Source organism: Benincasa hispida, unplaced genomic scaffold (assembly GCF_027475165.1).
Source record: "Benincasa hispida cultivar pf3 unplaced genomic scaffold, pf3_genome.v1.1 HicScf527, whole genome shotgun sequence".
NCBI classification, from domain to species: Eukaryota; Viridiplantae; Streptophyta; class Magnoliopsida; order Cucurbitales; family Cucurbitaceae; genus Benincasa; species Benincasa hispida.
Window position 1 is genome coordinate 35,679 of NW_028326632.1, and position 11,470 is coordinate 47,148.

The 11,470-nt window shown below is 33.6% G+C and overlaps 2 non-coding genes and 1 pseudogene across 3 annotated transcripts; all 3 read right to left on the reverse strand.

Moving 5' to 3' along the window:
• Positions 1-5,260: 5,260 nt before the first annotated feature.
• Positions 5,261-11,149, reverse strand: LOC150030143 (uncharacterized; annotated as a pseudogene). Its single transcript, XR_016527147.1, has one exon. The product of XR_016527147.1 is annotated as an uncharacterized LOC150030143 (transcript).
• TRNAW-CCA (transfer RNA tryptophan (anticodon CCA)) lies at positions 7,590-7,663 on the reverse strand. Its single transcript has one exon. It is a non-coding gene; the product is annotated as a tRNA-Trp (tRNA).
• TRNAP-UGG (transfer RNA proline (anticodon UGG)) lies at positions 7,827-7,900 on the reverse strand. Its single transcript has one exon. It is a non-coding gene; the product is annotated as a tRNA-Pro (tRNA).
• Positions 11,150-11,470: the final 321 nt, after the last annotated feature.

The following is an 11,470-nucleotide window of genomic DNA, read 5'->3' on the forward strand; positions in this document are numbered from 1 at the left end:
ACTACTGGTGGGGTGACAGCTAGTTTTGGTATGTTGGGGGATATCATTATTGCCAAACCCAATGCCTACATCGCATTTGCGGGTAAAAGAGTAATTGAACAAACATTGAATAAGACAGTCCCTGAGGGTTCACAGGCGGCTGAATATTTATTCCACAAGGGCTTATTCGATCTAATCGTATCACGTAATCCTTTAAAAGGTGTTGTGAGTGAGTTAGTTCATCTCCACGCTTTTGTTCCCTTGAATCAAAATTAAATCAAGTAAAGCCTTACTTAACTCAAAACTTCAAAAACGAATTCTTTGATTTGTGCCGAAAAAGTAGTTATTTAGTTTATAGGAATCAAAGTGCAAATTCGAAGAATGGATTTTTCTTTGGTAACATAAGATTAAATTGTAGAAAGAATCATGCGGAGAATTTTTTTTACCGATATTCCTGATGAAATTTTATTCAAAAAATGATAAGACAAGATAATAACTAAAATAATGCAAAAGTCTATTCTGATACATATCTTTCATGTCGAAAGATGAGTAAGTCCATTTATTTAATTTGACATTCCTCATTCCATTTCTATATATACTCACATAGATATTACTTAGTATAATTATATGTGAATTAGTATAATTATAAGATACCTTTTATAACAATCAATAAATAACAGATACAAATATTAATTCGAGGTATCCATTCTATGACAACTCTCACCACCTTACCCTCTATTTTTGTGCCTTTAGTGGGCCTAGTGTTTCCGGCAATTGCAATGGCTTCTTTATTTCTTCATGTTCAAAAAAACAAGATTTTTTAAATATACTAGTGCCGTCTATTTTTTTTTTTTTTCAAAACTTAGACATTTACGATAACACAGCTATCTATTTAGTAGACTAGAGTCTAACATGTGGCTTACTCCAAACATAAGCGATTATACATGCGTAAACATGATATCTGAGGAAATAAATTATAAGTATTTCAAAATTGAAAATATATAATAAATCGGGTGATGAATGTTTGAGATATAAAACCAATATATCTATATGGATGTAGGTATCTATAGGGAATCATATAAAGGTGATGTGATGTTATTATTTTAGATCAAATTACTTAGATCTAAAATAATAACATCAAATCAAAATAGTGCTAGTTGATTAGAGTTACTTCGGAAACAAAAAAAGTCAAATAGATTTTTGTTATTCTATCAATTCCAATAAAATGCAACGAGATCTAGTATGAATTGGCGATCAGAACGTATATGGATAGAATTTATAAGAGGCTCTCGAAAAATCAGCAATTTCTGCTGGGCTTTTATCCTTTTTTTAGGTTCATTAGGGTTTTTATTGGTTGGAACTTCCAGTTATCTTGGTAGGGATTTGATATCTTTATTTCCGTCTCAGCAAATAATTTTTTTTCCACAGGGGATCGTAATGTCTTTCTATGGGATTGCCGGTCTCTTTATTAGCTCCTATTTGTGGTGCACAATTTTGTGGAATGTAGGTAGCGGTTATGATCGATTCGATAGAAAAGAAGAAATAGTGTCTATTTTTCGTTGGGGGTTTCCTGGAAAAAATCGTCGAATCTTCCTCCGATTCCTTATGAAAGACATTCAGTCCATCAGAATAGAAGTTAAAGAGGGTATTTATGCACGTCGTGTCCTTTATATGGAAATAAGAGGCCAAGGGGCCATTCCCTTGACTCGTACCGATCAGAATCTGACCCCACGAGAAATTGAGCAAAAGGCTGCCGAATTGGCCTATTTCTTGCGTGTACCAATTGAAGTTTTTTGAAAAATGAAGTTCAGAATGAATTTAGTTCGTAGCAAGAGGGATAAAACTGAAATGAAAGAATAGTCTTTTTTATAGACCATAGTAATAGTATAACTTAACTGGAATTTCTTCAGAATGCTCATTTGACCCAAAGCAGATGTATACCGAACAGCCAGAAAACTGTCTTTGTCCGAAATTTTGATGCGTATGTAAATCAACTCCACAGTAACAAAAGTGGATTCTTTGGTATTTTCTTTCTGTATTATTTCGAAATTCAAGGATTAACTAATGAATCACAAATACAAAACTAAAAAACAGGGAATAGATTCATAATAGTATCCATATGACTTGTAATAGAACTTATATTTGATATAAATATTAGTAGTGTAGAGAGTTAACGAATGAAGTGAGTTCATTAAAAAATCAAAGACGAAAAAATGGCAAAAAAGAAAGCATTCATTCCCCTTCTATATCTTGCATCTATAGTATTTTTGCCCTGGTGGATCTCTCTTTCATTTAATAAAAGCCTAGAATCTTGGGTTACTAATTGGTGGAATACTGGTCAATCCGAAATTTTTGTGAATGATATTCAAGAAAAGAGTATTATAAAAAAAGTTATAGAATTAGAGGAACTCTTTCTCTTGGACGAAATGCTAAAGGAATACCCAGAAACACATCTACAAAAGCTTCGTATCGGAATCTACAAAGAAACGATCCAATTGATCAAGATGCACAATGAGGATCGTATCCATACGATTTTGCACTTCTCGACAAATATAATCTGTTTCGTTATTCTAAGTGGTTATTCTATTCTTGGTAATGAAGAACTTGTTATTCTTAACTCTTGGGTTCAAGAGTTCCTATATAACTTAAGCGACACAATAAAAGCTTTTTCTATTCTTTTATTAACTGATTTATGTATAGGATTCCATTCGCCCCATGGTTGGGAACTAATGATTGGTTCTGTCTACAAAGATTTTGGATTTTCTCATAACGATCAAATTATATCCGGTCTTGTTTCCACTTTTCCAGTCATTCTTGACACAATTTTCAAATATTGGATCTTCCGTTATTTAAATCGTGTATCTCCGTCACTTGTAGTGATTTATCATTCAATGAATGACTGAAAAATCTAATGTTTGTTACTTTGTACATAAGTAAAACATTCAAAATTGTACTTATTCCTTCTACCCATCCCGAAGGATGCCTCCTATATTCGAGTAACATTATTTCAGTAAATAGCAGAATCATGGATAGGGAACTATACTAGGGACCTACCTAATTTTATTGTAGAAATTTTTGGGCTCAATGATTGGACCATGCAAACTAGAAATACCTTTTCTTCGATAAAGGAAGAGATTACTCGATCTATTTCCGTATCACTCATGATATATATACTAACTTGGGCACCCGTTTCAAATGCATATCCCATTTTTGCACAACAGGGTTATGAAAATCCACGAGAAGCAACCGGCCGTATTGTCTGCGCCAACTGCCATTTAGCTAATAAGCCCGTGGATATCGAGGTTCCACAAGCGGTACTTCCTGATACTGTATTTGAAGCAGTTGTTCGAATTCCTTATGATATGCAACTGAAACAAGTTCTTGCGAATGGTAAAAAGGGCGGTTTGAATGTGGGGGCTGTTCTTATTTTACCCGAAGGGTTTGAATTAGCCCCCCCCGATCGTATTTCTCCCGAGATAAAAGAAAAGATGGGCAATCTGTCTTTTCAGAGCTATCGTCCCACTAAAAAAAATATTCTTGTGATAGGGCCTGTTCCTGGTCAGAAATATAGTGAAATCACCTTTCCTATTCTTTCCCCGGACCCTGCGACTAAGAAAGATGTTCACTTCTTAAAATATCCCATATACGTAGGCGGGAACAGGGGAAGGGGTCAGATTTATCCCGACGGGAGTAAGAGTAATAATAATGTTTATAATGCTACAGCAGCAGGTATAGTAAGCAAAATAATACGAAAAGAAAAAGGAGGATATGAAATAACCATAGTTGATGCAGCGAATGGGCGTCAAGTGGTTGATATTATCCCTCCAGGACCAGAACTTCTTGTTTCAGAGGGCGAATCTATCAAACTTGATCAACCATTAACGAGTAATCCTAATGTGGGAGGATTTGGTCAGGGAGATGCGGAAATAGTCCTTCAAGATCCATTACGTGTCCAAGGCCTTTTGTTCTTTTTTGCATCTGTTATTTTGGCACAAATCTTTTTAGTTCTTAAAAAGAAACAGTTTGAGAAGGTTCAATTGTCCGAAATGAATTTCTAAATCTGCGGATTTATCAACATCAAGTTCGTAAAAAAAAACCAAATTCTTGTTGGCAATTCTATAATTTAATTATGTATGATCAAAAAATTATGAAAAAATTTTGCCTTGTTTTTGTTTATATTCTTTTTCTACCGTATTTCGGGAATGACTTGTACCGCATTACTAGTCATAGTATGGATATTGTGAGGAAGACTATTTTACCTCTTCTTTATTTCGTTGTTTTTTACAATACAAATAGGAGCGGTATTATTATGTCACTGGTGCCAGATTGAAATGTCATTGAATGTATCTATTTTTTTTCTAATAGAATCAAAACGAAAAATAGATTAGATATGAAAAATAAGATAAGTAAATGGAGAATAGAAAAAAAAATGAAGGGAACAAAGGATTCTAGAAGGAATTATTCATCTTCCTAGTATTCGATACCAGAAAAATTCCTTTTCTTGTTCTTGTGTCGAAATAATAAACTAATTAATTATTCTTGATCCCATTCGTCAAAGATCCCTATTCTTAGTTTCAATTTTTCCCGGTTTATCAGAACCTTTTTTTCGATTTATTACATAAGTAGTGAACAAATTCAATGAATTTTCAAATTCGATTTTAATATTAATATATTAAATATTAAAGGGTTTGTGATATCTGATCGATAGAAATATATTATTGTTATATTGGGATTGTGTCATCCAGAAAGAGGGAATCGAGTGATTCTCTCTTTCTTTTTTTTTCGCTTTGTTTGAAAGGATCGACCGATACGATCGCGAAAGAGATGGTCTGAATCAATTTTTTGAAGCAATTCAGAATCAGAAAGAAATGAAGTTGTTTGAAACATCGGAAAGATCCATTTTGTCATTTATATGAATAAATTAGTCTAATTCTAATTAGTAAGAGCTCAACGGGACCTACCCCCTCTTTTTTTCTGATTCGAGGGGGATCCTGTTGAGTTCTTACGCTTTCATGTCTACAACTCAGTTCATCCGATTATTACAGAGATGAACCTAAGCCGGAATATGAACCATAAAAGAAAATACCGACTAAACCGATCACAGGAATACCAGTTACAGTACCTATTATCCAAAGAGGAATCCTTCCAGTAGTCTCGGCCATTTGTCCCACTTCCCTCCCCATTTCATCAAGTGGTCGTGCTAGAGACAGAAACAGTCATAGATAATTATGAGATGATATCCTTCCGAATGGGATAAGATAATTCGTACTATTATTTAGTATTTTCTTTTATTTAATTGAAGAAATAATTGGAAAATAAAACAGCAAGTACAAAAATGAGTAATAACCCCCAGTAAAGACTGGTACGATTCAATTCAACATTTTGTTCGTTCGGATTTGATTGTGTCATAGCTCTATAATTCGGATTAGGTTTATCGTTGGATGAATTGCATTGCTGATATTGACCCTAAAAAAGAAACGGTAGGTACAGCTAGTCCGTGAACAGCCAACCATCGCACTGTAAAAATAGGATAAGTTTTATCGATAGTCATTTGGTCCTCCTAAAAAGATCTACTAAATTCATCGAGTTGTTCCAAAGAATCAAAACGGCCAGTTATTAATGGAATTCCTTGTCGGCTCTCTGTAAAATACTCATTTGGACGAGGGCTTCCAAAAACATCGTAAGCTAAACCCGTGCTGACGAATAACCAACCTGCAATGAATAGAGAAGGTATAGTAATGCTATGAATGACCCAGTATCGAATACTGGTGATAATATCAGCAAAAGAACGTTCTCCTGTGCTTCCAGACATGCCGAGCTCCACATATTCTTGTACAGTCAAAAGGGGATCGATTCCGTAAAAGATGAGATCAGTAAATGGAAATTAACTGAAATTATATCTTTGTAAGATCGTCAATATTGTACCGAGGGTGTTTTTAGAGTATACCGAATCAGTATAGCTATCCTTCTTCTGACGCAGCAACGCAATTTCACAATAAGTATCGAAATGAAGCACTAAATAATATAATTTGTTTCTTCTTTTCTTGGTGCTTGTCGATGTAGAATCATGTACCATTCATTCAATAGAAAATTCTGAAAATTCCTGTCTGTAGTATTAAGGGTTCTCTCGGTTATTGGCTTCGGGCTAGAAAGGGAAGATTGGGTAAAATGTGAATCCGACTGGTTGGTTTATAATAATTCAGGAAGCAGATTCTTATAGTCCCAAAATTCAATTAAATTAGAATTAGACGTGAAATCTAGAAATATTTCTTTTGTGTTTGTAGTTATATTTTTGTTTGAATCTTTTTGTTTTTTTTATTTTAAGGAATTGGTTAGTCGTCCAGTAACAAGTAACAGTAGTACATAGGATTCGATGAACGAAAGAGAACAACGAATAGAATAATAATAAATATTCGTAATGCACGGATTATTGTTGTTATATTAGACTCAAAGGATCGTTCTTCACCTAATTAGAAGAATGGTTTTAATATGGTATGGAAAGAATAAATGGAGAACCTAGTTTCGAGCGATCTGATCGTGCGATACTTTTTTCTTTTTATTCAAGATTTTATGGGAATGAACCCACTACAGAAAATCTAATTAGTTGGAATCAAATTTAAATAAAGGGCATTATATTATAAGGTCATTCATTCTTCAGCGATTCAAAGAGCATTTCATTTTTGGAATCAAGTTACACAACATAGTTTATTTATTATTTTTTCTTTTTTTTATTTTGTCTTTCTAATTATTTAGAATCCATTTAATAGATTTATATATTTACTATATTTATATCTTAAATTATTGTTTATAATAAGAATATTAGTTTTTACAACTCTTGAGTTGTGCAATGAATTCGTTGATTGCGAATCGTGGGATAGAGAGACAGATGACGAATTCATTTCTTACCTATGTCACAAGATTTTTGTTAGTATCATCTATAATCATAATAATAGATGAATCAAAAACTTTCAATTGAATATATTCTTTCAATTAGTATTTTTACTTACCGCGTATCTTTCAAAAATAGAAACTTAGGGAAGTGCTTTATAAACATATGGATAAAAATAACGTATTTCATTTAGCCTCGTCATGCCTACTATCACTAGTTATTTCGGTTTTCTACTAGCAGTTTTAACTATAACCTCAGCTCTATTTATCGGTCTGAACAAGATACGACTTATTTGATTAAAATGAATTGAATGCACAATTCAAAAAAAGAAACATTTCGGTGGTATTCCTTCCATATATTCTATATATTGTAGAGTTCTTTACCTTGTCAATTCAATTTCCAATTCTTGGTCATTGAGATTCATGGGCAATACCGATTAATATTTTAAGGATAGATATTACCTCTCCTTTTCCTCGTTCAACTAAATTGAAATGATTGAAGTTTTTCTATTTGGAATCGTATTAGGTCTAATTCCTATTACTTTGGCTGGATTATTTGTGACCGCATATTTACAATACAGACGGGGGGATCAGTTGGACCTTTGATTAATTAACAGTTCTTTTTTTGATTGACCTCCTACTTGCTTTATAGGAGGTCAAATTTTGATTTCTGTTAAATTATTTCAGTATAATTTTCCATCTAACAACAACAAGAATCGACTCACGCTCTATAGGATTTGAACCTACGACATCGGGTTTTGGAGACCCGCGTTCTACCGAACTGAACTAAGAGCGTTTTATTCTCAAACTAAATGCAACCCGAATATATCTTCCATACATATATTATCATATAGAATAGCATAAAATGAAATAAAAAAAAGATTGATTCGGTATATGTATGTTCAATTTTGATGGATCTCAATTGATTCCTCGTTACTGTTCAGAAGATAAGTAATAGGTAGGGATGACAGGATTTGAACCCGTGACATTTTGTACCCAAAACAAACGCGCTACCAAGCTGCGCTACATCCCTTTCAATTGGTCTACAGTGTCATTGTAGAGAATCCCTGTCTTGTTTTCCACATTTTTTATTTATTTCCTCCATTGGTATACACAAATTATCTTGTCATTTCTTCTTTTTTGTCTCATATCATATATAAAATATAATAAAAAGACTTATATACGTATGAAATAATAAATATGAAATCCGCCGTAAAGAAAAATCAATCTTTTGGGGGGGGGGGGCGGAAAGCGACATATTTGTTTTTATTTTAATAAAAAAGGGAATATCTACCGAATTGAACTGTTGTACATTTCAATTTGAATTAGGAATTCCGCGGACAATACAAGCGGTTATTAACTATATATACATTTGATGGTATTACATACCATTATGTATTACAAATTACTATAAAGTAGGAGGGTTTTAAATGCGAGATCTAAAAACATATCTCTCCGTGGCACCGGTAGTAAGTACTATATGGTTCGGGGCTTTAGCGGGTCTATTAATCGAGATCAATCGGTTATTCCCGGATGCGTTGGTATTCCCATTTTTTTCATTCTAGTTATTGACTTGGGAAGGGGTGAAGAAGATTAGAAAAACAATCAAATATCTGTGACTAATCCCCTTCCCCTTCTTTTTTTTAGAGTTTTTAGACTTAGAATAAGTTAGAAAAGAGAAAGAATAAAAATGGATTCAACCTCAGTCAAACTCGGACTCGGCGCCGGGTTCAAATTGAATTAATAAAAGAGTGAGAACGAAAATGTGATGGCTAGGGCAACAATATCATACAAGATACTTAAATGAAAAACTGTACTGGGATTCTCAATTTAGAAATCATTGTATTACTATATTTTATATTTGATTGTAACGAAATCTTTCATAATTTTATTTCGAGTTACCAACTTCTCTTTTTTTCTTCATTTTGGATCGGAAAATGGAAGAGTTGCGTGAATCAAAAATCCAAGGGAGGTTCATGGCCAAGGGTAAAGATGCCCGAGTAACAGTTATTTTGGAATGTACTCGTTGTGTTCGAAACGGTGTTAATAAGGAATCAATCGGGATTTCCAGATATATTACTCAAAAGAATCGACACAATACGCCTAGTCGATTGGAATTGAGAAAATTCTGTCCCCGTTGTTACAAACATACGATTCATGGGGAGATAAAGAAATAGATCGAACCGATCGTCTGTGTGTCACCCTTTTCCAATCCAAGGAAGATGAAAAATTACATATATTAGACATATTTTAGATTTAAATATAAACAAACCAAATCCTATTTCTTAATTCTAAATCATTTTAGATCCGATCGAAATAGTATTTTCGGGATAAGGAATAAACAAACCATGGATAAATCCAAGCGACTCCTTCTTAAATCCAAACGATCTTTTCGTAGGCGTTTGCCCCCGATTCAATCGGGGGATCGAATTGATTATAGAAACATGAGTTTAATTAGTCGATTTATTAGTGAACAAGGAAAAATATTATCTAGACGGGTAAATAGATTGACCTTAAAACAGCAACGCTTAATTACTATTGCTATAAAACAAGCTCGTATTTTATCTTTGTTACCTTTTCTTAATAATGAGAAACAATTTGAAAGAAGCGAGTCGACCGCTAGAACTATTGGTCTTAGAACCAGGAATAAATAGGCTTACTCTTTAATTGAATTAAAATTCTAATCCAAACTCAACCGCAGATTGATGCTTTGTTCGAAAAATCCGAAAATCTCGATTTGATTGTCGTGTCGTAAGAAAAAAAAGAATAGTGGAAGAAGAATAAATCGTTTTTTTATTGAACATATTTGCTCATTTTGACCACTTTATGATATTATCATATTTTATCATACTAATTTCTACTCTACCTTCTCGGAGTTCATTCTCCAGAGAACTCCATTTTAAGCATTCCGCTGGATTCTTTCCAATCTTCTTATTTTATGATCTCATTGGAAATCATATAAAGACAATTTCTATTTAATATAGCGATTTGGGCAAGTATTTTACGATTAAGAAGCAACTGCCTCTTGTACAGATTGTGTATGAATCTACTATAACTGTAGTCTACCTTATTAGATCGAATTACTGCATTTATTCGAGCGATCCACAACTGTCGAAAATTTCTTTTTTGCCTACCTCTATCCCGATAAGCTGAAGCCAAAGCTCTTATTTTCTGTTGAGTAATAGTTCGAGTAAGTCTTGAATGAGCCCCTCGAAAGCTTGATGCAAATAAACGAATTTTTGTTCGACGTCTCCGAGCTATATATCCTCATTTAATTCTAGTCATTGAATAAATGAAACTTTGATGAATAACTAATTGATTTCCTTTCTTTCAGTTATTCCTTTCTCCTTGCCGAGTCTATTAATAACAAAACGTATTTTTCCAATGTATAAAATAAAAATTCCAATGGCTTTTGCTACTATAACCTTCCCGACCACGATTTCTTTTTTTGTTCTAGTCACCCCAAAATACCAAATTGTATTCATACTAGGTATCAAAAAAAAACAAACATAGAGTAAATAAATCAAAATAGAAATGGATAAAGAAATAGTGGGTTCCTTCGTTTCTATGGTTACTTCTTAAACGGTGAGGTCCTCTCTATACACCGGAGCTCATTCTTTTATTTCATCAATGTTATTGTTAACTTGTACAGTTCACCCTCTTTGGCTCTACCCATGAATTAGCTAGTAATCGGTCTTTCACAACGAGATCTACCTATACAGTAACGGTATTTAATTATGAAGATTAGTTGGGTAGCTGACCCTCTTAGTCCGTTCTTGGAAGAATAAGGCCATAATCCTTCTGTTAAATAGGATTTCCTCTGCTTAATGGATAAGCATTTGTTACCAATGGGGAATTCTTTCTCATCTAAAATTGAAAATTGAGATGATTGGATTTGCACCAATAGAAACCATAAATTTTATACACAATAAAAGAATAAAAGGATACGATAAATCTTTTTTATTTATTTTTAGGTAGTGGACGGAGTTCTTCCATTCATTCTATCCTATTCACTGGTACTTATCACTGATACGGGAAAAATTTTGTACTTTCTTTTGTCCCGGTCCATGGTCTAAACGAGTCGCACATACACCCTAGTACATGTTCTTCGACGCTGAGGGCATCCCCGAAGGGCGGGCGATTTGGTGACATTTCTGATTGGCTGTCTTGTGTTTCTAATAAGTTGTTTAATAGTTGGCATGGTGAATTGTATACATAATGAGTTGGTTTAGATCAATCCTAACCGGATTGATTATGAATTACTTCTATATTCGATATTAATAATTAATAGGATTAATAGTAATAGAAAATATTATATTAACCCCCGGTAAAAAGAAAGATAAAATCTCAAATTTCGGATTTTTGCGTGAAATCCCTGCTATTTTTTATTCAACCACTACAAGATCAACAATTCCATGAGCTTGGGCTTCTGTTGCTGACATAAAAACATCCCTTTCCATGTCTTCGGATACAACCCATAAGGGTTTTCCTGTTCTTTGTACATAAACCCTTGTGATGGTTTCGCGCAGCTTCAGTAGTTCTTCCGCTTCCCGGAGAAATTCTCCCATTTGTGCCTCATAAAAAGAACTAGCAGGTTGATGCA